This window comes from Pan paniscus, chromosome 12, assembly GCF_029289425.2.
Source record: "Pan paniscus chromosome 12, NHGRI_mPanPan1-v2.0_pri, whole genome shotgun sequence".
NCBI lineage: Eukaryota > Metazoa > Chordata > Mammalia > Primates > Hominidae > Pan > Pan paniscus.
In genome coordinates this window covers 106,107,784-106,113,726 of record NC_073261.2, presented here as the reverse complement: position 1 = coordinate 106,113,726, position 5,943 = coordinate 106,107,784, and the positions used below count along the sequence as shown (strand labels likewise).

At 45.4% G+C, this 5,943-nt stretch overlaps 1 long non-coding RNA gene across 1 annotated transcript; it reads right to left on the bottom strand.

Annotated features, from left to right (window-relative positions):
- Positions 1 to 703: 703 nt before the first annotated feature.
- Positions 704 to 5,662, bottom strand: LOC134728622 (uncharacterized). Its single transcript, XR_010109217.1, has 2 exons — positions 4,138 to 5,662; positions 704 to 1,591 (listed from the first exon to the last, which is right to left on the bottom strand). It is a non-coding gene; the product is annotated as an uncharacterized LOC134728622 (long non-coding RNA).
- Between the last annotated feature and the right edge of the window lie 281 nt (positions 5,663 to 5,943).

The window sequence follows — 5,943 nt, the reverse complement described above, 5'->3', positions numbered from 1 at the left end:
CAATTCTATTGCTGAGACTTTCTAGTGTATTTTGCATTTCTCTAAGTGTGTCATTGATTTTTAGAAGTTGTGATTGTTTTTTATTTATGCTATCTATTTCATTGAAGAATTTTTATTTTATATCCTGCATCATATTTTTGATTTCTTTAAGTTGGACTTCACCTTTCTTTGGTGCCTTCTTGATTAGCTTAATAATCAACATTCTGAATTCTTTTTCTGGCAATTCAGATATTTCATCTTGGTTTGGATCCATTGCTGGTGAGCTGGTTTGATCTTTTGGGAGTGCTAAAGAACCTTGTTTTTTCATATTACCAGAATTGTTTTTCTGGTTCCTTTTCATTTGAGTTGACTATGTCGGAGGGAAGATCTGGGACTCAAGTCCTGCTGTTCAGATTCTTTTGTCCCATGGGATGCCCCCTTGATGCAGTGTTCTCCCCCTTCCCCTAGGAATGAGGCTTCCTGAGGGCTGAACTGCAGTGATTGCTTTTGCTCTTCTGGTTCTAGCCACCCAGTGGAGCTACCGGGCTCTGGGCTGGCACTGGGGAGTGTCTGCAGAGTCCTGTGATGTGATCCTGTCTCAGCCATAGATACCAGCACCTGCTCCAGTGGAGGCAGCAGGGCAGTGACGTGGACTCTGTGTAGGTCCTTTGTTGTGTTTTTCTTTAGTGCACTGGTTTTGTGTTGGTTGGCCAGGAGGTGGGGCTTTCTTTTTTTTTTTTTTTTTTTTTTTTTTTTGTGAGAGGGAGTCTCGCTCTGTCGCCCAGGCTGGAGTGCAGTGGCGGGATCTCGGCTCACTACGAGCTCCGCCTCCCGGGTTCACGCCATTCTGTTGCCTCAGCCTCCTGAGTAGCTGGGACTACAGGCGCCCGCCACTACGCCTGGCTAATTTTTTGTATTTTTAGTAGAGACGGGGTTTCACCGTGTTAGCCAGGATGGTCTCGATCTCCTGACCTCGTGATCCGCCCGCCTCGGCCTCCCGAGGTGGGGCTTTCAAGAGCGCATCAGCTGCAATCGTATAGGGTGGATGTAAACTTGCCCTAGAGACACCTGGTTAAGTATGCAGGTTTCTCAGGCAGTGGGCAGGGCCATAGAGCTCCCAAAGAGATTATGATCTTTGTCTTCTGCTACCAGCTGGGTGGAGAAAGACCACGAGGTGGGGGCAGAGATAGGCATGTCTGAGCTCAGACTCTTCTTGGGTGGGGCATGCTGTGGCTGTTGTGGGAGATGGGGGTGTGGTTCCCAGTCCAGTGGATTTGTATTCCCATGGGGAGCATGTCTGCCTCTCCTGAGTCATACTGGTCGCCAGGGAAGTGGGGGAAAGCCAGCAATCACAGACCTCACCCCACTCCCATGCAGCCTGCAGTCCTAAAGGCTGGTCTCACTCCCACTGTGGCCCCCCAACAGCATGGAGTCTATTAACAGACAGGTGGTGACCAGGGCTGAGAACTTGCCCTAGACCACCAGCTTCCCCATTGAGAAAGCAAGCAGACTCACAGTTTTCCGGCATCTCAGGGGCCCCGCAGCAGTGATCTAGTTCCTTCAAAGGGTCTGTGGATTCTCTGAGCTTTTCTGGTATGGTCCTGCAGTAGTTCTTGGAGAAAAAGTTCACGAGGTGAGTCTCCTCTGAGCCGGAGCTGCAAGCTAGTCCTGCCTTCTATCCGCCATCTTGCCCGCATTCTTTTAGCTTTGAAAGTAAGTCTTGCCCTAGGAAGTTTACTGGAGTAGTATCCCACAGTACAAAAGTATGTTTTTTCTGAAAATGGCCCCAAAGTCCATTGAACGAGTTCAAACATAGGAACCTCTTGAACTTCATTCAAAACCCCCACCAAAAAACATAATGTTTTTACTCTCAGCAATTTGTTGATCTATTAAAGTGGCTTTATGGTAGATAGGAGGCTTTGGTATCCACCAGGATTCTACAAGATTTCCTTTATTCTAACTCTTGTTTCTCTATGTTTATTTAGAGGTGTTATGGGCAGCACTTTATCAGGGGACTCTCTTAGAGTCTGGTCAATTATCACGAGAGCTAAAATCTCTTGGGCTCTCTCTAGCCTAAAGGAAAGAGGCTTATTGGTGGACTGACAGAAAAATGGAGAATTTCTTTTCCAGTGTCTCTTTTCTAGTCATTTGCAATAAAGGCAGATACTTTGGGACCTCTTGTTTTAGGACCTCTTGGTTGAAAAAACTTCACAGGTTGCAGCTTTTTGAAGGTTGAAGGGACATAGGCTTGTTAATCTTTGGGTTTTTTCTTCCTGTAGAGCCCTTTCAAAATGTTCAGCTACAGCCACCAATTCAGTCATATCTGTCACTTCCCATCTAGGTTTATGTTTTTTAATTAAACTGCTAAGTTCAGGACAAAATCTGCTTATAAATAGAACAGTTTATGCCGTTTCAGTCTCTGCAGGAAATGCTCCTTGCCATATGTTGAGCCCAGAATGTTTCTGAAATAGTGTTTCTAAGTGAGTTCTATAATCTGAAACTGGTTCATCTTTTTTTTTTCTTGTCTGCAGGATTGCATCATGGACCAATCAATTTTTGGCGAATGTGATTGGTCCATCATGCAAACCAGCAGACAAAAATGTGTGAAAAATCTTAGAAATTGAATCCAGAAGGGGTTCAGCATTTTTTCATGCTCCTTTTGGCCCTTCCCATGAGGAGGTCTTGGAGGGGTCTTTAATATCCTCCTCATGTGTGTTCCATTCTGTTGCTGGCATCCATTTGCCAGGTCCCAATATCATGTGAATAAATTGGTAAAGGTCAAGGAGTCCTGGATCCTCCCTTCCTAGGAAGATTCTAAATTCCTCAGTAAATTTTTGAGGGTTTCTCCTTGCATCAGGGAAGTCTTTTACAATGGCTCTAAGCTCAATTTTAGATCATGGAGTTAAAGTGGTTACAGCAGGAAGGCCTGGCTGATCGGAGGTCTTACTTTGTAAAGACATCTGTTTGCCTTCTCTTTTGTCAATATTCTTCAGGGTGAAAGGGTAATTTAGCAAGGTTAGTGGACTCAGAATATTTAGTTGGGGATGGATAAAGAGAATAAACAGTTGTGGTTAGTTCAGTAAGAACATAGTCCTTATTTTTTTTCAAAGTATCTTACCAGTGGAAAGTTTAAAAATTAATTTATTATAGGCCGGGCGTGGTGGCTCACGCCTGTAATCCCAACAATTTGGGAGGCTGAGGCAGGTGGATCACCTGAGGTCGGGAGTTTGAGACCAGCCTGACTAACATGGTGAAACCCCATCTCTACTAAAAATATAAAATTAGCCAGGCATGGTGGCATGCACCTGTAATCCCAGCCCACTAGGGAGGCTGAGGCAGGAGAATTGCTTGAACCCGGAAGGCAGAGGTTGTGGTGAACTGAGATCGTGCCATTGCACTCCATCCAGCCTGGGCAACAAAAGCAAAACTCCATCTCAAAAAAACAACAACAAAAATAATTTATTATAATTTATTGTTATTACTATTAATGATTATTTTGAGACAGGATCTCACTCTGTTGCTCAGACTGGAGTGTAGTGGTGCAATCTTGGCTCACTGAAGCCTCAACCTCCTGGGCTCAAGCAATCTTCCCACCTCAGCCTCCCAAGTAGCTAGGACTACAGGTGTAAACCACTACACCTGGCTAATTTTGTTTATGTTTTTGTAGAGATGAGGTCTCACTATGTTGCCCAAGCTGGTCTCGAACTCCTGGACTCAAGCAATTTTCCCACCTTGACCTTCCAAAGTGCTGGGATTACAGACATGGGCCACTGTGCTCGGCCTTAGTCCTCTTTTATGATGTCCTTAGTCTGTTGTTTAAGATTTTCACTTGCTTTTTGCAAAGAATCTTTTACGGATGCAATTTTTGATTTGTTCAGTCTTTTAGATCTTCCCATACTAATTAAAGGATACATACTATTGTTTTTATGTGGGATTCTGATTCCTTTTTTCTCATATGACTTGCAAATAAATAATTTTAACCAAATTAAAACTTTCCCATTATCTTTTCTAAGTTGTCTCAGTGAGGTTAACCCATTTTTTCTGAAAATGCACATGTTCTGGGCCCATAATTTTATACATAAAAGTAGCTGCAGTTCCAGAATGTGGAGTCCCAGGCTCTTTGAATTGAGATGAACTCATTACCAAAAAGGTACCCACCTGAGGTCCTCAGCCTCTAACTGAATCTAATCCGGTTGATTATTGAATCCAATCCAATCCCAAACCCAGCCCAGTCCAAAGATTGCTCAAACAAACTTGGAGAGCTGAGAACACAAATTCTTGGATCTTGGAATCTGAGAGAAAATTCAGCCACGACCTCCAGTTACAAACAAGAAATCAGTGGGCACAGCTGGCTTCGCAGGTATCTGGTCTGGTTCCCTGGTGTTCCTGGGGGTTGCTGAAGTTTTACTCTGTATTCTCACTTCTGACACCAAATCTGTTAAAAGAAAAACTTTAGACATATTAAATTTAACAGAGTTTAATTGAAAAAAAGAAAAGAAAAGAAAAGAAAAAAAACAACCAAAATGATTTCTGAATTTGATAGCCCCCAGAATCAGAATAGATTCAGAGACTCCAGGGCTGCTACATGGTCAGATAAGATTTATGGACAGAAAAAGGAAGGTGACATACAGGAATTGTGAGCTACAGAAACAGCTGGGTTAGCTACAGCTCAGCGTTTTCCTCATTGGTACAAGGTCTGAACAGCTGGCTGCCTGCGACTGGCTGAGACTCAGCCATTGTTACAGAAGCATACTGCTGAGTTGAGTTTTCAGTTTGTTTAGGTACTAAGTTAGCTTGTTGTTCCTAAGTAAGAACTCAAGTACGTGAGTACAGAGGCTTTCTCAGGCCAAATTTAGTTTGATTTAACAGAAGTGAGGAGCAACCAGCCTCACTCTCACTGTGGCTGGGTGTGGGCATGTCCTGGGCCCTCCCACAGCTCTAGGAATTGCCTGAGAGACAGACGAAGTGGACAAAGTCGCTGACAGACCTGAGTTACTGCCTTGGTCCTGGTGACCCTGCTCCAGGCAGTCCATCTCTGTCTGCGATCCCGGCACCACTCCCGGTGGTTCATTATTGCCCAGAGGGGCCTCTGGAGTGCAAGCCTCAAACAGGGAGACAGACCTGGGAAGACTCCATGAGGCTCCACAGCAACCAGCCAGTTCTAAAGTCAGCGTCCCTGGCTTCCAGCTCCAACACTGGACATTCCCCCGTGGCTCCCCTGCCTGGGAATCTGGTGGAGGCTGATTGGGCAGCCCAGGGGATGCCGGTGGGGTGCGGGGAGGAAAGGCTGCAAGGGCAGCTTGGCTGGATCATGGAGGCCCGGGTGAGGCATTCGGACTTACTCTAAGGGCAAGAGAGCGAGAGACTGCAGCTTGGAGAGGACAGCGGTGCTTTGGAAGATGAATCTGGCTCGTTGTGCTGTAAGAAAAGGAGGGAGGAGAGCAGCTTTCTAGGTGACCTGGGGCTGTGACAGTAGGTATGAGGGACGTGAGGGGTCTGAGACAAGCAGTGAGGGTGCACTGCCCAGCCTTCCTGCTTGTGGGTGAGGAGCTGTCGGTGAGGATTCTAAGGGTGTGACCCTTGATGATGAGGTGAATGTGTTATGGCTCACAGGAACAGGGCAGATGGGAGGAGGAGTGGGCTTACAGCAAAGAGAAGCGTTTTATTTTATTCAGCTTGGAAGGCCGTGAGACTTCTCTGTGGCGATAGGTGAGTTTGCCAAATCTGGAGCTCGAGAACCCAGTCAAGGCTGTAGCTGCATATTTAGGAGTAAAGGTAGAAATTGAAGTAATGGGAGGGAGTAAGAGTGTTGAAGATGGAAGTTTTTGATGCCAGAAATAAGCTGTTTAAGGAAATGACCAATCTCCTAGAAATCTCCAAGGCCTGTGTTAAAACCATCCCTTACCCCTGCAAAGATACCATATGCACGTACCTCTAACATCGCCTGGTTTATGTCATGTGCAC